This window comes from Abrus precatorius, unplaced genomic scaffold, assembly GCF_003935025.1.
Source record: "Abrus precatorius isolate BTA unplaced genomic scaffold, Abrus_2018 Scaffold7, whole genome shotgun sequence".
NCBI lineage: Eukaryota > Viridiplantae > Streptophyta > Magnoliopsida > Fabales > Fabaceae > Abrus > Abrus precatorius.
Window position 1 is genome coordinate 17038753 of NW_020874417.1, and position 22407 is coordinate 17061159.

Genomic DNA, 22407 nt, shown 5'->3' on the forward strand with positions numbered 1-22407 from the left:
AGAGGTTCATCTGAGTCGGGGTCTGCATTTTTTGCAATTGGTTCTTGCGCCTCATTACCCAAGTCCTTTGAAATGTCGAATGCACCGGATGTTTCGATATCTAACTGTGTCGACGTTTCCTCCATCCTTTCAGTCACCTCGGCACGATTAAATGCATGCTTAGAACTACTCAGCCCTAAACCCTCAGATAGAGAATCTTCCCACTCCATTGAGTAATCCATTCAAAAAGAAGAGGACAAAAGAGAAGCAAGTGTACCTTTAACTCTAAAAGAGAGAGAACACTTAAGCAAATAAGCAAAGATATACTCTTCACTGTAGACAAGAAAGTGTACATAATACCTGGACCACCACCACCTATTTATAAGCCACATGCCTTCGATAGATGAAAGGTCACTCCTTTCTTAACCGTCAGATCTCTTTCAGATTAACAGTTCAGAGTGTGCACCCTTTTGTTTCAAAAGCATGAATCACGAAGATACCCTAATCTTTGTAAACCCTAAAAAATCTAGCCTCATCAATTACAATAACTAATTCAACCCTTCATACGTATTCAGTTGTCCGAACACCCCTTTAATCTGGCGAAAGCAAAGCTTAATCATGTACCTTATCAGTTCATACCCCTCGACCTATGTGAAGTGACAAGATCTAAGTCTCACAAATTTAAAGCCTTTAAGTCATACCTCCTCGGACTTGAGGGGTAGTGTACTGGATATGACAGACACTACTCGGTCATTATGATGAAATAAGAAATATAAAAATACCCCTTCTATATCAGACTAAAATAAATTAATGATATTTGAACAAGGTCAAGATAAATAATCATTAATTAATTACCTAAACAAAAAGATTTAATACATGACTAAGTCATGGGATCCATTAGCCCAAAAATATTGCCTATAAAAAAAAAAGTATAGATAAAGTGTTGACTTTTAAATAGAATATAATATTTATTACCTATAACGACCTATGACTTTACCAAAAATAATAGAAGACCAGTGTATCCTCTCGCTTATAAAATAATATCATAACCAATCAATTTGTTTGCTTTTTAGTGTGGGTGTGGATGACTATTATTATACCCTTGAATGACACAACCCAAAAACAGAAAACCTTAATAAATGGAGATGCGGGGCATCGATCCCCATACCTCTCGCATGCTAAGCGAGCGCTCTACCATCTGAACTACATCCCCATTTGCTAACAAATTTGATTTACAATCTATGCATTCAATGTCCGTCTATATAAAGTGTATTTTACTTGTTAGCATAAAAAAGTGTGATTAACTTAAATTTAAAATATAAATTCATATATGTACAAAAGTGTGTTTATTAATTCGAATCTAGTTGACCAAGCAAAAAAAAGTAATTATTCATAATTGCGCGTCCTTCTTTCACATGCAATAATAATAATAAGACAACGTAATGTGACTATTGTGTCGATTTTATGGCGAGATATCATCAACGGAGGTTCTTAAGTGTACAATATGACGAACAAAATATCAAAATGATGCCCGTGAGATGCTTATAACTGAAAGAACAAGAAAAAAAATATTGGGTTTGTTTTGATTTAGTTTTAATTTTTAATTTTTAAAAATTATATTTTAAAATAATTTTATAAAAAAAATTTAAGAAAAAAGATAAAATAAAGTTTGTTTGATAAATTAATTTTTAAAACTGTTTTTAGTTAAATTTTTGTTTGTTTTAGAAATAAAAATAGAAAAATAAAAATAAAAAATGAATATGTTTGATTTCTTTTTTAAAAAGAATTTTTTTAAATATAGTATAAATTCATACTACATTTAAAAAAAATAAAAAACTCTTCTTAAAGGAGAAATCAAACATACTCTGTAGTAATTCTGTTTTTTAATTTTAAAAATTAAAAATAAAAATTATTTTTAAAAAATTATTTTTAAAATTTATATTAACAAACAAGTTTTTTTGTTTTTAAACTTTAAAAATAAAAATTCTATTTAAAAAGAATAAACAAACAAACAATATGTTCGCATTTCAATCAAACACTATGTTCATTCATTTTATTCTGCAAAACGGATCCAAATAAACCAAAGTATAACAAAGTAGTTAATAATTTCAACAGAGAACGGCTCCGAAAAATAAAATCTTACCAACTTAACGTTCTCCTCGGAAATTATGACAATCTGTCCATGAGATCCTACTAAGCAGTTTTGTGAGAGAAAAATAAAAATAAAAAAACAAAAACGAAAGAGTTCGGAGGATAAAGCCATGCTAGCTAATATGCTAGCTCTGGTCTGGTTGACCATAATGATTAAGCACAGATCAGAAAGCTAAGGGAAGTGATGAAAAAAGAAACAAATAAAAAAATAATAATCTCTGTCTACATCTGGATCAATCAAATGGAAAGATTCACAGTTAGATGAGGCACGAATCCTCTTAAAGTGGGCTCTAAGGTACATAAGTTGATCATATTTATTCACGAAATCCTTCAAGTTCATTACACCAGTTCCCACAACAACCGAACCCATCAACCTCAGCGCTTCAAAATCGGTATTCGATGGCCTTCGCTTCAGAGCATACCCCACTCTCTTCCCATTGCAATACATAGTCCACAAAGGCGTGGACAAAAGAGTGTTGCCACAACCACTATTACTCTCTAACGCGATTCTAAGCGTTCCTTCTCTCATTTCCTTTGCTAAGATGGTTGTCGGAACTGCTAGTTCTAGGAGGGGTTGGAGGAGTTGGCGTTTGATTGAATGTAGAAACTCACGTTTCCTCTTTGGTACCCGAATATTGTGCCTGTTATAATGGGTGATGAGCACATAGTGGTGTTTTGGAGGCACTCCTTTTGTATTTCATCTTGGTTTTCTATAATGGTGGCGCAGTTGCACGTGGGGATTAGTAGTTGCATGGGGGAACGTAGCAGCCTCCATGACCTAACTTGTTTGTGGCACTCCACTGTAGTCATGCCAGTCTACATGTTGTTATAGTTACTTCCTTTAATTTGGTGGTTGTATTGTAGCTCTTGCGTTCGGTTTAGGATTTGTTTAAATACTACAAATTAAGATTATGTAATGTACACCAAGTGCTTGCCTTTAAAAAAAATGAATGCTAAGTGCTTGTTTGAATGAGTTCTTCTAGATAAATAATTTAACAAAATATGCATTAATTAATTATAAATGTCTTGTTTTAATAGTTAGGTTTTAGTTTTTATGGGACAAAAATTAAAACTTTAGTATACTATATGTAAGCCAATGGGAGTATGAAATTAGATAAAAATTGTGTTCTTTTTGGTTTTTTTTTTTTTTTCAAAATATTGAACGGTTGACCTCATGCACACTAGTTCGAAAGAAATCCACAAATTCAAGGATCACAAAGACGTGTCGATTAGTGAGAAATTAGCCAATCAGGTTCAATATTTTGGCTGGCCAACCAAGAAGAATATCTAATGCAACCCCGTTTCTGGATCTGAAACAACTAATGCACACGCTTCCAGAGATATAGTTCTTAATTTGCTGCTTTATCTCCCTTCTTTATTCGTTGAGGCCATTCTTTCATTTGTGTAGACACCAGTACCTGTAGCAAGCTGGAGCAGCCATAGCTGAAAATAATATCTGTCTATCTATATATATGCAAATAATTAGGTGTCTTATCGATTTCCTTTATTTTTGCATGATTAACTTTGATTTCAGCCATTGAAAAGAGCAGAAAATTTGGGATAGAGATTTAAGAAACTGATGTATACTTACTTTTATGAACTCAGATTAGTCCACCGTGTCCTCGCCTTCATCTAACAAACCTTTCGATCGATTATATCATATACATCACTAGACAGGGATTGACCATTCAATTAAATGTCTTAATTTCATGAAATCTTCAAAAATTTCATAAGAAATTAAATTTTTTTACTATATTTGCTTACTTTTTAAATTCAATTTTAAAAGTTAGATCAATTTAAATTAAATCGAGGTTTTACTAACATAATTTTATCTATAGACTTATCATATTCTTCATATTTATATAATAACTAATTATAAAAAAAAACATATCAGTTTATTTTTTAAATTAATTATCTGATATTTAAATTTTGATCTTATTATTTTAATATTTTTATTAGTTTCAAATTAATATTAAATTTGTTTTTTTATTGTATATTTACCTATAATCTAACTATTGTGTTTTATATGAAAAAATAAACAAATAAATAAGTATAAGATATAAAATAAGATCTTCTTAACAAAAGTCACATAGCAAATCAAAACAAAATAAAAAAGTTAGGATATATTTGATTTCTCTTTTTAAAAGAGTTTTGTGATTTTTTTTAAATGTAGTGTGACTTTTAAAAAATTATTAATTGCATGCGACGTTTATTTATTTTTGTTTGGGTAAGGTATATTCAATTTTAAATTTATAAGATTTGATTAATTTATGAGATAAACATTATGATATTTTCAATTAATTTTTCCTTACTTATTATATATTATTTTTTATTTATTTTTTCTAAAAAAATAAAATAAAAACCTAACGACCCATCCCGTCTAAAATAAAAGTGATATAATTCAAATCACAATGTGTGTGTGACTGTTACAATCATTCATATCACTTTATTCTGTTAGTCAGTAGATAATATCTTTGACCATTTCTCCGCGCCTCATACGAATGTTCTCCTTCTTCTCTATAAAACTCATTGGCATTTCTTTTCTCCATACAACTCGTTGGTCTTGCTTTTCCCTATACAACTCTATCAAAATCGTTGGTTGTTATACAACTTTGTCAAGTTTTTTTTCTCTTTCTTTCTATGGCAAGTTCTAATTCTTCTAACTTAAGTTTCTCTAACATGCCTACTGCTCACCAGCTCCAGGAAGATATGCTTATTCCACCGAGAGAAGCTAACATGATATTAGCATTCATGTCAGAGGATCATAGCCGCTGCATACAACGCCATGATTTATCTAATGACATGTTATCAACGACATACACTTCTCTAGTGGATTTACTCAACTTTGTTCAAAACAATATGTTGTTGGATATAATTGATCACAGCTTGGATGAAGTTATAGCAATGATAAAGAATGTAAGGAAGTCCGATTTTAATGGTGAATGGTTAGATAATCTCAAAGAAATAATTGATTCCAATGGAGAAAATAGCAAATCTTCATTCTCCACTGAATTTAACTTGGAAATTAGATTGAAAATTGAGATACTAGGCAAAGGAAGTTATTGGCTTCTCGCTAGAAAGGAATCGCATCCCATGTAAGTCCACACACAATCAACGATATTTAATATTATTTGCGTTGTTAATATATTACCTATTTGTGTTTGACATATCAACGATGCTTGTGTTCAATTATGTTTTAATTGTTTATCTATTGAATTATTACCTATTTGCGTCGTTAATAGATATTGAATTGTAATGTTGATTCTAAGAATTGTTATCGCCTCTAAATGAATGAATTCAAATTCACGTTGAAAAATTTTCTGCTGCCGTTGTTATTGCATATATTTCAATTGATGCAACATATTGCCTATCATTTTAATACTTTTTAATTATGTTTATATGTTTAATTTAAATACGTTTATTGTTTTCAATTTTTCCATTGCGTGTATTTCAAATGCGTTGCTGAGATATCACTTTGTTGTTCTCACTTTAAAATTTAAAATTCTTGTTACATTATTATGGTAAAATATTCTATCTCACGTATACTTGCATTATAATTGATGAGATTACGATCAATGTTGTTAAAATCGCAATTAAAATTGCAGGATCGCACAATTTTATGATCCTAAACCTCCATCACGATCTTGATCACAACGAGGATCACAATTGTGGAAGATCAGACGAGATCCCGATCTTTTCTCATAGGATCGTAGGATCTGAGATCTGATCTGATCTGATCTTGGGCGCAGCTCTCTGGATCAGATTCTGGGCTTGAAATTTTGGGTTGGGCTTTTGTGAGTTGGGTGTCCGGGTTGGGTTTTTCTGACCCGATTTTTAAAAATATATGTAGGGTTATTTTTTCCCCAAATTTTTCCCATTCTCTCATCTTCTCTCTTTCGTGCGACTGCGAGTCAGTGACCCCAACCCCGACCCATTCTATCATTTTTTCCCTTACGACTCATTCCTTCATCTTCTCTCTTGCGACCCATTTCCTCATTTTTTTCTATTGCGACCCAATCTCTCCTCATCTACAACATTGGGTGTGACAGTCTCTCATCTTTTCTCTTCCATGTTGCGACCTTGGGTGGTGTGGTTGGTGGCTGTTTGTTGTTGGTTAGTACATGCTGTTCTGGTTTGCTATTGGTTTTGTGTTGGTCACTATTTGTTGTTTTGGTTTGCTCTTCTTATTGGTTTTGTATTGATTGGTGTTTGCTGGTTCACTATTTTGGTTCGTTGTTCTGTTTCCCAATTCTCCGTGGGTGTGGCTGGTTTTATTTGTGTGGGTGGATCTGCGTAGGTCTCAGTTTTTTATTTCTCCACTGTGTTTGTTCTTTCATTGATACATGGCGAATACTATTAGGAAGGAAGTTGGTGACTGTGGAAAGGAAAGGGAATTCAATTAAGTGGAGCTGGAGTTGGAGTTGCAGGGAGTGGTATTATTGGTGGAAGTGGAAGTTTAAGATCAAAATCAAATAATATTGTTGAAACAAGAAATGATGTGTTGTAGAACCATGGCATTTCTATTTTTGGAAATGCTAGACGAATCAAATGCAAGTATTGTGAGAATGAATATACTAGAGGAGTTTATCGTTTCAAACATCATTTGGCAGGAACAAAGAAAAATGTTGAAGCTTGCATGGGTGTCCCTAATGATGTTCAAAAACAAATGTGGGACATTGTTGTTAAATTACAAGAAAAATTTATAAAAAAATAAATACACAGCAAAAGCTTGAAGGAGAGGGAATAGAAGGTGATGTGGGTGAAATTGAAAATGTGGGCAAAAGAAAAATATAAGGTGATGTTGAGAGTCCAGCAACTTTTTTCAAGAAAAGGGGAGTGGCCACCCAATCTACAATTAATTCAATTTTTAAGCAAGGTTTGAGAAAGGATGCATGTTTAGAAATTGCTTCATTTTTTTACAATAATGCAATTTCTTTCAATGTTGTGAAGAGTAAGGAATTTAGAAAGATGTGTGAGGGGATTGCTTGACATGGTATTGGATTTAAGCCACCATCTTACCATGAAATTCGAGTAAAATATTTGAAGCAAAAAGTTAAGGAGACTAATAGCATCATAAAATAGCATAAAGTTACATGGAAAAAAAATTAGATGCACCATAATGACTGATGGATGGACCGACAAAAGGAGAAGAACTATACTTAATTTTTTGGCAAATAGTCCAGCAGGAACTGTATTTTTGAAGTCTATTGATGTATCAGACATATGCAAAATAACAGACAAAATTTTTAAGATGATAGATGATGTTGTTGAAGAAGTTGAAGAAGCAAATATGGTACAAATTGTGACGGATAATGCTGTAAATTATAAGGCAGCAGGAGAAATGTTGATAGAGAAAAGGAAAAGGCTTTATTGGACACCTTGTGCTGCACATTGTTGCATACCTTTACTTAAGGTACATATTTAATTAGACATGCAGCTACACATTTTATCACTTCTTACTTGACTTTGGGATGCTTGAATGATAATAAAGGATCACTATTGAGAATGTTTACATCCAAAAAATGGAAGGATAGTAAGTTTGCCAAAACGAAGGATGAAATAGTTGTAGAAAATCTAGTCACAAATAAAGAGTTTTGGAAAGATATTCTGATTTGTTTAAGGGGTGCTTATCCCTTAATTAGAGTGTTGCGTTTGGTGGATTTAGAGGACAAGCTAGCCATGGGTTTCATTTATGAGGAAATGGATTGAGTCAAAGAGAAGATTCAAACAAACTTTAATTGTGTTAGAAAAAAGGTATATTAGACTCTATTTTAATTTGATAATTTATAGCTTTAGTTTGAAATTATTTTTTTTTAATTCTTTAATCTCTAATTTCATGCTACTATAGGAGATAATTGATGAAAGATGGGACAACCAATTGCATAGACCTTTGCATGCTGCAGGCTACTACCTTAACCCAATTTTGCATTATGTTCCGTATTTTGAAGTTAAGTGTGAATTATATGAGTGTTTAGAAAGAATGGTAGAAAATATGGATGAAGTGAATAAGATTGATGGTCAACTGGAGTATTTCAAAGGTAAAAAAGGATATTTTGGTACAAAATTAGCAATTACTGGAATGAAAGTGAAAACTCCAACACAATGGTGGGAATCTTATGGTGGAGAACATCGAGAGTTACAAAAATTTGTCATTCGTGTATTGAACTTGACATGCTACTCATCTGGTTGTGAGCGTAATTGGAGTGCTTTTGAAATGGTAAGTTATTTCTTAAAACTACCAAGTGAACTACTTTAATTATTGTGTTAAATTATTAATTAATGTTGTTGATATTTAGGTTCACACAAAGAAAAGAAATCATTTAAAGCAAAAAATAATGAATAATGTTGTATATGTCATGGCAAACTCAAAATTAGGCAATAGTATCAAGAGGAGAAAAAAAAACCTAATTTTGACATTGAGGATGTTGATTCTAATGATGATTGGATTGTAGAAGAAGAAAATGAGCTAATTTCATATATAGATTTAGATGAGAACTTGATTCAAGATCAAGAAGCAAGCAGTGGTGTTGGTAGTACAAGTACACTTATAGATGATTTGGACCTTTCACCTATTGATGATGATGATGAGCCTAATGTGGATGATATTGATAAAGATGACTATATAGAATATGATTATCCTGATTGGGGCTTGCAAAATTTATTATAATAGATTAGTAATAGTTTGACTAATTATGTGTTGTATTAGATCAATATGGTGGAGAACATCGAGAGTTACAAAAATTTGTCATTCGTGTATTGAACTTGACATGCTACTCATCTGGTTGTGAGCGTAATTGGAGTGCTTTTGAAATGGTAAGTTATTTCTTAAAACTACCAAGTGAACTACTTTAATTATTGTGTTAAATTATTAATTAATGTTGTTGATATTTAGGTTCACACAAAGAAAAGAAATCATTTAAAGCAAAAAATAATGAATAATGTTGTATATGTCATGGCAAACTCAAAATTAGGCAATAGTATCAAGAGGAGAAAAAAAAACCTAATTTTGACATTGAGGATGTTGATTCTAATGATGATTGGATTGTAGAAGAAGAAAATGAGCTAATTTCATATATAGATTTAGATGAGAACTTGATTCAAGATCAAGAAGCAAGCAGTGGTGTTGGTAGTACAAGTACACTTATAGATGATTTGGACCTTTCACCTATTGATGATGATGATGAGCCTAATGTGGATGATATTGATAAAGATGACTATATAGAATATGATTATCCTGATTGGGGCTTGCAAAATTTATTATAATAGATTAGTAATAGTTTGACTAATTATGTGTTGTATTAGATCAAGAATCTATGACTTTTAAGTTATGTTTAATTAAATTATGTGATTTAGATTTTAATTTCCTTATGTATGTTATTTTTATGTTTATATATATATATGTTTAAGTATAATTTTACATGTATGGTAGGATCTTACGATCTATTTTACGATCCCACGATTTACGATTTTTGACCCCCTTTCTGATCCTAGGTAAGATCCCAATCTTGACAACATTGATTACAATTACTTATTATTCAAATTTCTGCTGTTATAAATTCATTATTAATATTTAATTGTTATTGTTTAAGTATAAACATGTTGTGAATGTAATTGATGATTAAAGAATAACAGATAAGAACAACTTTGATGCATTTATCTGTTTCACAACTTGGACAAGAGAATATTAATTCCTGTTCAAAGAATTTTGTGGATTGCTATAAATCATTACCACCAAAGTGGGACCATTTGTATTGGTTCATAAAGTTTTTTTGTAATTTGAGGAATGTTTTTAATCTTTGCATGTGATTGTCTGCTCAAAGGGGGTAGTTGTATGTATAGGTTGAAAGTTGGATTTGGATGGAGTTATTAGAAAATGCATTAAGTTGAGAGATTTGTCTGCCCAAATGGGACAATTTTCTGAGCTTGGTGTGTGTTCATGGATTAACCCACCTGAGGTATTGACCTGAGTAATCACCTTGGTTAGTGTATTCTACCCAAAAGAGAATATGTTATTTTATGGGCCTCACTTTGATAGCTTATTTTTTCATCTTGAGCTATATCTTGTCTTACAATATAATCTAATGCGTTAATCTTTTATCTTATCAGTGAATTTTTCTATGAATAATTGTTCTGCATCCATTGAGATCCTAACTGGGTCAAACTATAGCAAGTGGAAATAAGATTTGGACTTCTCTTTGGGAATTGCTGATCTTGACTTAGCCTTGCGTGAGAGTAAGCCTACAATTAATGCAGACAGCACACCTGAACAAAAAGAGCGTTTAGCTCAGTGGGAGAGGTCTGACAGGTTGAGCCTAATCGCTATCAAGAGAATAATCTCTGAACATCTTTTGAGTGGTCTTCCGAAGAAAGGTACAGCCAAGGAGTTTCTCACTGCTTTGGGAGAAAGGTACCAAGTATCTGATAACGCTAAGTCCGGATGTCTGATGAAACAGTTGACAGACATGAGATATGACAATGTTGGGGGAGTAAGGGAGTTCATTATGAAGATGGTTCACATTCAAACCAAGCTGAAATCTCACCAAATTGACCTTAATGAAAAATTTATTATCGAACATGCCTTAAATTTCCTACCTGCTGATTTTATCCAAATTAAAACTGCCCATAATACCATTGGTGCAAATTGAAGTGTGAACGACCTCACTACCAAGTGTGTTGCTAAGGAAGAGAAACTTAAGAAAAAAAAGAGTGACATAGCCCTTTTATCTATCCATGGTAAACCCACTTCTAGTAAGGAAAATTAGAAAAATACAAATAAGTCTTATAATGCTTCTCATCAATATCGAGGTTCAGGAAAACCAGGTAAGAGTCAATACCATAATGTAGGAGGACCTAAACCAATAGTCTATAAGAAGAATATTTGGTGTAAAAAGAAAGGACATAAGAAATTTGATTGTGAAAAGTTCAAGTCTTGGCTAAAGAATAATAACAAATTTGAAGGTAATTGTCTAGCTCTTGTCTGTTATGAATCTAATCTAGTTGATGTTCCTATAGACTCTTGGTGGATTGATAGTGGTTCCAAACTCATATTGTTGTGTCGTTACAAGGGTTCAAAAATCTGAAGGAGCCCAATTTGAGGGAAAACAAGCTCACGGTAAGAAATGATCTTAAAGTTTTAGTGGAGAAAGTGGGAGATGTCAGTTTAGTTTCAAATTGTGAATTTGAGTTGATTTTGAATAATACATTTTATGTATCATCTTTTAGGAGTAATTTGATTTCTCTTTCTTGTTTGGATAAACTTGGTTTTAATTTTATTTTTGGAGATAGATAAATAAATTTGACATTAAACTCCCAAATTGTTGGTTATAGACTTTTAGTTGATAGTTTATATAAATTGTCTTTAGCTTTTGATAATACTTCTTTATCTTTAGTCGTTGAAAATTGTGTTGCTAAAGGATTTAAGGTTGAGGAAAAATCTTTAATGTTGTGGCACAAATGCCTAGGTCATATTTCTAAGGAAAGAGTTGAAAGGTTGACAAAGACAAATATACTACCTCCATTGACTGTTGATGATTTAGGAACTTGTGTAAGTTGCATTAGGGAAAAGTTTACTAAGACGAAAAAGAAAGGTGCAATTAGGAGTACAAACCTCTTCGAGATCATTCACATTGACATAAGTGGGCCTCTAATTCCTACAAATTGTGGTAAAACTTATTTCATTATATTTATTGATAATTTTTCTCGATATGGATATCTTTATTTAATTAAAAAAAAGTCTGAAGCACTTGAAAAATTTAAAATATTTAAGACAAAAGTATAAAAATAATTAGGAAAAATAATTAAAATTGTAAGATTTGATCGTGGTGGAGAGTATTTTGGTAGGTATGGTATTACAGGACAACATATGGGATCATTTGCCTTATACCTGCAAAAGTGTGGAACCATTTCACAATACACCATGCCTGAGAGTCCTGAACAAAATGGTGTAGCTGAAAGACATAATAGGACACTTAAAGATATGATGAAAAATATGATGAGTGAATGTAACTTACCAGAATTTTTATGGGGTGAAGCCTTAAAAACAGCCTTTTATATCCTTAATAGAATTCCTAGTAAATCTGTTCCCAAAACATCTTTTGAATTGTGAACAGGAAGAAAGGCAAGTTTGAATCATCTTCGAGTATAAGGGTGTCCAGCTTAAGTAAAAATTTATAATCCCTTGCAGAGAAAAATAGACCCCAAGACAAGACGTTGCTTTTTCACTGGATATCCAGATCGCACTAAAAGATACAGGTTCTTCTATTCTGGTAAGGAGAGAAAAATAATATAGTCCATGAATGCCAAGTTCTTGGAGCTTGAATAGCTGATCATGTTGAAATATTCAAAGAGACTAATGTTTTGTTACCTAAGACTATTGCCTTGCCACTACCTGTTGTTGCAATTGGCATCCCAACAATTGTTCCAAATGAGGCTGAGGTTCAGAATGTTCTAATTGAAAATTAAAATTTGATTTAAGATGTAGCTGCTCCTCAGATTAATAATGTGTGTGATCCTCCTGTTGCAGTGGATATTCTACAGCCTATTTAGCCAATAGTGCAAATTCTTTTGAGAAGATCAACAAGAGAGAGAAGATCTGCTATTGGTAATGATTTTGTAGTATATCTTAGTAAGGATGCATACGACATTGGAGATGTTGTTGACCCAAAGAATTATCAAGAAGCTATATCTTATCTGCAATCTGAGATGTAGAAGCATGCGATGATTGAAGAAATACAATCCATGTTAGTAAATAATGTATGGGAGCTTGTTGAGTTGCCTAAGAATTGTAAGGCAATTGGTTGTAAATGGGTATTCAAGATGAAGAAGGACTCAAATGGTAAGATTGAAAGATTCAAAGCAAGACTGGTGGTCAAGGGTTTCACACAAAAGGAGGGAATTGACTTTAAAGAAACTTTTTTGCCTGTGTCAAGCAAGGACTCCTTCAAGATCATCATGGCACTAGTTGCTCACTTTGATTTAAAGTTGCATCAAATGGATGTGAAGACTGCTTTTTCTGAATGGTGAATTGAATGACACATTATACATGCAACAACCAGAGGGTTTCCACATTAATGATGGTAAGAACTTGGTATGTTGACTCAAAAGATCAATCTATGGTTTAAACAAGCCTCTAGACAATGGTATCTGAAATTTGATGAAGTGGTGACTTCTATGGGGTTTGAGAAGAATAAAATTGATCATTGTATATACCTCAAGATCAGTATGAGCAAATTTATCTTCCTCGTGCTTTATGTGGATGATATATTATTGGCCTGTAATGATTTAGGCATGCTACATGAGACAAAATGGATGTTGACCTGATTCTTTGACATGAAGGATTTGGGTGAGGCTTCTTTTGTATTGGGAATTGAGATTCACAGAAATAGATCACAACGTACACTTAGTTATATCAAAAGGCTTACATTGATAGAGTCTTAGAGAGATTCAACATGCAGAACTGCAAATCAGGAGATGTTCCAGTTGTTAAAGGTGATAGGTTCAACATAGATCAATGTCCTAAGAATGAGATTGAGCGAGCAGAAATGAATGACAGACCTTTCACAAGTGCATTGGGAAGTCTCATGTATACTCAAGTATGCACTAGACCTGACATCGCTTTTATTGTTGGTATTCTAGGTAGATATCAGTCAAATCCTAGAAGTGATCACTGGATAGCTGCTAAGAAAGTAATGAGATACTTGAAGAAGACAAAAGAGTATATGCTTGTATATAACAGAGTAGACAACCTTGAGATTGTGGGATACACAGATTCAGATATTGGCAGGTGCCCTGATGATAAAAAAATCGACTTCAAGATATGTTTTTATGATGGCTGGAGGTGCGATATCCTGGAGGAGCAAGAAACAAACTCTCGTTGCCTCTTCTACCATGCAAGTAGAGTTCATTGCTTGCTATGAAAAGCTGCTACTCATGCTATTTGGTTGAGAAATCTAGTAACAGGACTTCGTATTATGGATACCATTGCTGCACCACTAAAGATTTTTTGTGACAACAGAGCTGCAGTATTTTATACAAAGAATAACAAGATTTCTAGTGGATCTAAGAATTTGGAGTTGAAGTACTTGACTATCAGAGACCTTGTGAAAGATGGTTACATTGTGATAAAGCACATTGACACAGATTCCATGTTAGCTAACCCCTTGACCAAGGGTCTTAGGCCTATTATTTTCAAAAAGCATGTTGAAAACTGGGCATTATAAGTTTTTTTTATGTGTTTGGTTAAGTGGGAGTTTCTTTTCAGTTTTATGTCATTTCACGTTTATTGAATTCTTGTTTTAGACCTTCGTAAATGTTGTGTTGATGACATTTTGCATTTGATTTGATGAATGAGTAATGAAATGTTTTTATATATATGTATCAAATGTGAATTATTAAACTCGGCGTCGTTGGGACTACTATGTCGGTGGTCGATGCTAGTTGGAGCTGAGGCATAATAATTCGTAATGAAATATATAATTTCTTTAGCTTTTAAGTATTTGAGAGAAATTAGGGACTGGTGTAGAAAATGATAGTATGACTGTTTGATCACATGGCATATCATTTTCTCACCACACTCCACACAAATGACTAGTCAATGAAGTCAGTAGTATTTGTAACTATAGAAGGAGTTGTATCATTAAAGGATGCAATTGCCGTCATGATTCGATATTGCATGATTTTGTTGGATGGAGTCTCAATTAAATGTTATATCTTGAGATCATATGTTTGTGGGCACAACATGTTATTAGCTTGAGAGTCATTTTTTTAAAAAAAAAAAATCAAAAATTATGAACTGTACAATTGATTTTGCCCGAGTGAAAGAATGTTAGAATTTCTTATAAAATTTATTATGGGATATAATCAATTGTAATTTTTTATTTTGTCAAAAAAAGGCTAATATTAAGATTCATTTGATGATATTTAAGTCTGCTAATAATGTGATCAATTATTTGGGCTTTAGACACTTAATGTTGATCTAGAGTGGAATTCAGTGTAAGCCTAACCTCTAGGTCCATAATGGAAAGTGCGTAAGGTTAATAAATATAGTGGCTAAGTCCCTTTTGTCATCATGGTAACACATTCTATTACTATCTAGGTTTGCCCCATTGAGAACTTAGGATTAGAAAAGTGTGATTAAACAAAAGAAGTTTTTGGCTTCTCGCTAGAAAGGAATCACATCTTAAGTAAGTCCACGCACAATCAATGATGTCTACAACAAGTAAGTCACTCTAGAAATTACTCTTCAATTGATATTCTAAATTCATGTAATTGGATCCTATTAAATTTGTTCTTACAAGAAAGACACAATTGGATCAAATAGAAGACGGAGGAATGCTCACTTAAACTCCATGAAACCATGGACAAGAACAAAACAATACTGAAAGCTAGAAATGCTCTGAAAGTCTATCATCGATTCTGAAGAAGTTGTTCTTTTTTAGTTTTCATTTTAATTTCAATTATGAAGTTAGTTGTTCATTTCTAGCCTTTTCACTTCAATTTCAATTCTGAAGTTTGCTGTTTTTTTTAATTTTCATTTTAATTTCAATTCTGAAGGTCAGTTTGTTTTTTTTTTTTTTTATCAATTCTGCGAAGAATGAACCATGTTCTCTTTTTTTTGGGATGAATGAACCTTGTTTTCCTGTCTATAATTTTTGTTTTAGTTAGACTTCGCTGTAACTCTACTTTCTATCTTCTGTGATTTACAATTATTTACTTGGAAAACATAGTTTCACCTGTGCCTCGGTTATTTCACTGTCCTATATTCCTATTGCTTTGGAAAAATGTCCCACTGAGTCAATTGGAGAATGACTTTGTGCATTCTCTTCGTGACGTGACGATCAAAACTACTAAAATGGCAGTGCTGATGCCGTTTTTGTTGTTGTTTTTGGTTAATCTTTATTTGTGGTTGTAAATTGTTGTTACTTGTAGGTTGCTGAAGGGGTTGAGACAGAGGCTATTCGGGCCATTGCCGTGGTATCCTGGGAATTTTGCTTGGCATTCTAATTTTTCTCGGATGCAGCTTAAGAAGAAACACTTGAGAGGTGAATACACATTCTGATGATCTATGAGTTGCATTTGATTGCTTGGCTTGATAGAGCCATCAAATATGTATGTACGCGTATTAGGATTTTAAGTTTGGACGTCACTACATTTATGACACGAATGAATGTTTCCTTTCCTAAATTCATATCACTGAATATTTCATAATTATTTATATGAATGAAATAATTAAGAAATGGTCAGTGTATCACTGAATATTCTGTCCCCTTCATATTCCCTTCCTAAATTAATGTTGATATGGACCTAACACACCAAACAGGTCAATTGTCCAATAAAAAAAAGATGCTTAGGTTTTTTTCATGATAGGTGATTTATGGGATATGAGCTCCATCATAGGTATTTTATTTTCTTTTCTCTCTCATGAACATTTGGTTCTCATCACTAAGCAATATTGTTAGGGCCTCTTTTATAAGCTATCTTTTTTCTTCTTTTTTCAAATTATTTGAACCTTTATTTGATTTTATAGTTTTGCTATTCAATGGTTGTGATGTGATGGAACAAAGTTGACAAGTTTGATGAAATTTGGAAAGATATAATACTTTGCACATGATCATATTAGATGGACAGAATAGAATCACCAGGTGCAGAGTATGTCTGGTGACCGCAAGAATCAAGATATAGAAGTTCAGAAACTTGAGTATGCTATTTGCTCACTGTAACACTTTTTTTTAAAAATTTGGGAAATAGGATGACAGGGAGCTAATTACAATGCTGGCGTAAATTTATTGAATGATGTATCCTAAATATAAATCTGTTTATGTATTAACTTGTATGAAGATGCATTACTAGAAACACCGTCCTTATGCATTTACATTTTTCATTTTTCATTATCTTATTATATGATATTATTGGTGGTTACATGGTACGCTGAAGTTTTACATGTTTTTCCCCTTTAGAAAAGTATTTAGGGATAAAGCAATTCCCATTTCTAAAATTAAAGAATATTTAACTTAACTACATTTAGTTCTTAGTTGTTGGTCTTATGACTCTCAGAACAGTGACTGGTGCACACTTATTGACATATTTATCAGAATGCATGAACATGCTACTGCCGAACAATGAATTGATTGAAATGGTATGTCAATTGCTGCCACTGATTATGTTTGGTCTTGCGGGTTCCATGAATTCTTAAAGCTAGAAAATGAGATTGGAAATATCACAAGACAGGAAGCTGTCAGTATGGTGGGTCAAATTACATAGTCTTTTAAACTTCGTGATCATACAAAAATATTATTTTCTTTTCTTTTTGAATGGTCCAGTGCCTGTTGGTTACTACTTGTTCTAACATTTCAATAACTTAACTTATGTCACTCTAATGGTTGTATGTGACATAGGTTCCTCCCCTCTTCTTGGATGTGCATCGAGATCATTTTGTGCTTGATAGTAAGCAAATTCTAATGCATAAAGTACTTTTTGCTGTTTTACCAGCCCTTATTCTATTTGCTTGATTTGGAATTCTAACTTCAGTGTTTGTGACTAATTTTCTTCGTCTTGCCTTTTTCAGTGTGTGCTGCACCAGGTTCAAAAACATTCCAATTGCTTGAGATTATACACCAGTCAACCAAAGCAGGATCATTACCAGATGGAATGGTTTGACTCACTTTAATTACAAAAGTGTTGGTCACTTTTTCTTTTCCCTTTATTCATTGTATTTATCATGTATTGGTGGTTAGAATCATTTTGATCTTCTGAATTGAATGATTTTTTAAATTTGACCTGTAATGACTGGGCAGGCTACATAGGCAATATTTGTCTATTAATCTTTTTTATGATTAGGTTGTTGCAAAAAAAAGGTTAATCTATGACTTTAAAAAAATACTAGTTACATGTGGCATTTATTTATTTTTGTTTGGGTAAGGTATATTTAATTTTAAATTTATAAGATTTGATTAATTTATGAGATGAATATTATGATATTTTGAATCAATTTTTAAATACTTATTTTTTTTTCTTTATTTTTCTTAAAAAAATAAAATAAAGACCTAACGATCACTTTAACTTAAGTAAATTTTAAATTTAGAATTAAATTAGTTGAATGATAAATAAATGTTAAAACATTAAATTTCTTTTTCATTCAAACTAATCCAGTTCATAGATGAACACTTTTAAAGTTATATCAATAGCACGTGGACTCCAATTGTTAGTATTCTTCTAGCGCTTGTCTTTAAAATTTAAGAATTTGATTCAAACAATTGTCTGTGTCACTCAACTTGTGTTAAAAATTGTGAATAATATATATATATATATATATATATATATATATATATATATAACACATTTTTTAAAGATTATTTTAATTTTTAAAAAGTTGACCAATCATAAAAAACAATAAAAAATGTGTTTTAAAAAACAATTGTTAACATTGATCTTTTGCGTAATTCTTTATTATTGATTTTTATTTTAAAATTGATTTTGACTCTGAAAAATGAAAAAATAACACACACAATCCATTTACCGGTCTACGATTACTATATTAGTTTTAGAAGAAGTTACTCATCAAACTGTTAATATTTTCCCTTCTACATTTTTTTATCTGCAATTCAGAAAAAAAATAAAAAAAATTCAACGTCAGCATCGATTGCATAAGAATTTACTATCAAGGCAATGCAAAATCCTATTACCGTTGACTTTTAAGTTTTATGCTTCATAATATAATGTTGCAGAAAGAGTGCAGGCACTTGACTCTTTCTGTTGATTTAACGTATTCGAAGACCAAGTTTTTGTCAGATTGAGCCAAAGTGTATAACCAAGAATACACATTCTCTTCTTCCTCAGTTCGCGAGCCCTCATCAACTTTCCCCACAATTGAGCTAAACCCACATAAATAAAAAGCACCAAAAAAAGGTACCTTTATGACAGTAACTGCAAAAGGAAGATGTGATAATAATATTACATATAAAGCATTCTTACTTGAAAATATGAGGCGCCACGATAATTCTAAGACTGAAGAGGGGCATCGATCTTTGTGGGTATCTGGTTTGTTTACAAGAGTTTGTCTTATGGTGTTGGAATAAGGAAACATGTAACTGTGATGGTTATTATTGGCGAAGAAGAAGGTGAAAATTTTGATTCTTCTCATAGGATCATTGAAATGACAAATACAAATGAGAGGAAGAGAAGGGGTGGAGTTGAGAAAAAAGAGAGAAGTATGTCATTTTGTTGAACTCAATGTTCGGAGATTTGAATAGAAGGTAGATACTGAAAGGAACTGTTACTTCCCTCTCATGCTTCTCCTCTAATTACCAATCACTCACAATAGTTAGGTGGGTACTTGCTTGACTAGTAAAAGAGACCTGTGTCCTGTTTAATTCATTTTTTTTCTTATTTTAATCAAAAAGCGATATAACATCTTTAATTAAACACGCAAGGAAAAAAAATTCAAATGTTAATCAATTAAGAAATAAAAATATAAATGAGTATGCCACTCTAAAATATTTATTATCACTTTCTTTAAATAATTTTTATGTGAAATACTTTTTCTTGTTTAAACAATTAATCATAATGTTTAAATAACAAAATCTTCTATGGAAGGTAACAAAAGATATGTAATTAAGAAAAGCAACAGATACTCTTAAAAATAATGTTATTAATTAATGTTTTACTTTAAATATATTCACAAAATTAAATAAGTAACTTATAGGTTGAATGACTTCTTGAATGATAAATGAGTCAAAGTCTAGTTATCATAAATTTTTCGACAAAATTAGAGAGAATTTTTTTAATTAATTTTCACTATTTATTGTTTTATTTTTTTTTTATTATTTTGTAATGCTAAAATCATCTTATATTTTTTTTATAAATTATAACTGATTGTTATTTTGTTTTTCATAAAAATAACCAATTTATAATACATATAAATTGCATAAGTAAATTTTAATCCAAAAATTCATGATGAAAAAAATTTAAAGTTAAGATTTTATATATTTAACTAAGTCTTGTTAGTAATTATCTGTTAATAATTACTGACAATTATGTAATCACATAAATCACTTTATAATTTGTTTTTATCAAAAATTGTGCTTTAAGAGTGTAATTTACTAAAAAAAAATTTAAATGTTACTTTACAACTATCATTTATTATAAAATTTAGGATTTGAATATGACAAATTTTATCTTAAGAGATATGTTGTGAGTTTAAAAATTTATTATAATAATTATTGATATTTTTAATTACATGAAATTTTCTAATTTTATATAATTTTAATTGAATTTTATTTATTACATTTTTACAAAATTTATAAATAAATATCATTTCAAAATACATTTATACAAAATTATAAATAAAACTTAAAAGACTTTGAATTTAGTAGCAAAAATTATAAAAAATTATCTTTAATAAAGTTTATCACCAACAATAATATGCAATGGAGTTTATCATTGTTGTTTAAGCTTTAATTGGAATCTAGAATCTAGAAAAGATCTAAATTATACTGTAATGAGAATGAATATTTTTTGGATTTTATGGGGAAGGTCATGGCCATAGGGACATGTAGGTCCTACAAATTCACACAAATTTATTTCTCCTATTGTCATCACATTGGGACCAACTCAGCTTGCATCATTTTCATTTCCTTGTACAAACCTCCATTGATATATTGGGGTTATTTGCGTCAAAAATATGTAGCCATACCTTTTGAAGATTCCAACAATAGTTCTTTATCACTTTTTCAGCAGAAAAAAAAACAATGTGTACGTCTGAGGGATACATTAGATGTGTGATAATATATAGATGGAGCTTGTCAATTTGGAATTCACTTTTCGGGGCCACAACAAGATTCATAGTTTAATAACTCGTTATATCACTTTAGAGTAGGTTCCAATCGTCACGTACTAGAATCTACATAGTTTTTATGGATTAAATAAATTCATTAGGATTAAAAACACAGCATATGAAGACACGTGACATTATTAAGATATGTAAGAACTGTAAAAAAGGGAGAATGAGTCAAAACATCAATAAATGGAGATGCGGGGTATCGATCCCCGTACCTCTCGCATGCTAAGCGAGCGCTCTACCATCTGAGCTACATCCCCATTTGGGTATGAAATAATAAAAATATTTGATGTACATTCTATACATAAAGTGTGATTAACTTAAATTTAAAATATAAATTCATATATGTACAAAAGTGTGTTTATTAATTCGAATCTAGTTGACCAAGAAAAAAAAAAAAAGTAATCATTCATAATTGCGCGTCCTTCTTTCACATGCAAGAATAATAATAAGACAACGTAATGTGACTATTGTGTCGATTTCATGGCGAGATATTATCAACAGAGGTTCTTAAGTGTACAATATGACGAACAAAATATCAAAATGATGCCCGTGAGATGCTTATAACTGAAAGAACAAGAAAAAAAAGTAGGTGCTGCATTATTATAGGTTACCTCTTATTTGTTCAAGGCTACGTACGTCTCCTAATTAAAATCAAAGGCTTGTCCCTGACATGACATTAAAAAGACTTGTTCCTGACAATTCGTTATTTATTCATCCGCACACCTAATGAATGAAAATCAAGTATAAATGTGTTCCAATACAATGCCTTTTGATATTTGATTTCTCAAATACAATACTATCAGAACAGTCCTCTTATTATTACTATTTTTATTATCAGATATGCTAGTTAGAGACTTAAAGCAAGAGGGTGATTTGCATAAATTAGTGTAAATTATATATATACAGTTATTCTAAAAATATTGGTAACATAGATGCATTTACTATTTTTAATAATACACGACTTCTATTCCTATTTATCCGTTCATGTAAAAGAAGACAATATTAATTAATATTTCTCTACTAATACTTGTTTGTTACATAAAATATTTATACTATTTGAGGAGTGAAATAAAAAAAAATATTATCAATAAAAGTTATACTGTCAAATTATCAATAAAATATTTTGTTGGTAATTTATTTACCAACAAAAAGAGAGAGAGAAAGAGAGAGAGAGAGAGAATTCGTTAAATGCAACATACTAATGTGGTTGAATAGGAATTCATTTTCATCTTAAATATGACAGACAACTTGTACCAAATGAGAAAAAAATTGGGAAACTGTCATTAAGTGAACTAATCGCTATTCATGAACGACATGATTGCAAGGATATCCATGTGTGATACCTTAGAAATGCGCCATTTGGTCCAATTGTGGAGTGGTAGAATAAAGGTAACATATGAACAATGGGTCATCTATCAACCATATCCTTGGCGTGTTTCAGC

At 31.4% G+C, this 22407-nt stretch overlaps 1 long non-coding RNA gene and 1 other non-coding gene across 2 annotated transcripts; one reads left to right on the top strand and one right to left on the bottom strand.

Annotated features, from left to right (window-relative positions):
• Nucleotides 1–17303: 17303 nt before the first annotated feature.
• Nucleotides 17304–17781, top strand: LOC113873857. The gene is made up of 3 exons (XR_003505966.1): nt 17304–17370; nt 17523–17571; nt 17693–17781. It is a non-coding gene; the product is annotated as an uncharacterized LOC113873857 (long non-coding RNA).
• Nucleotides 17782–21149: 3368 nt separating this feature from the next.
• TRNAA-AGC lies at nt 21150–21222 on the bottom strand. Its single transcript has one exon. It is a non-coding gene; the product is annotated as a tRNA-Ala (tRNA).
• Nucleotides 21223–22407: the final 1185 nt, after the last annotated feature.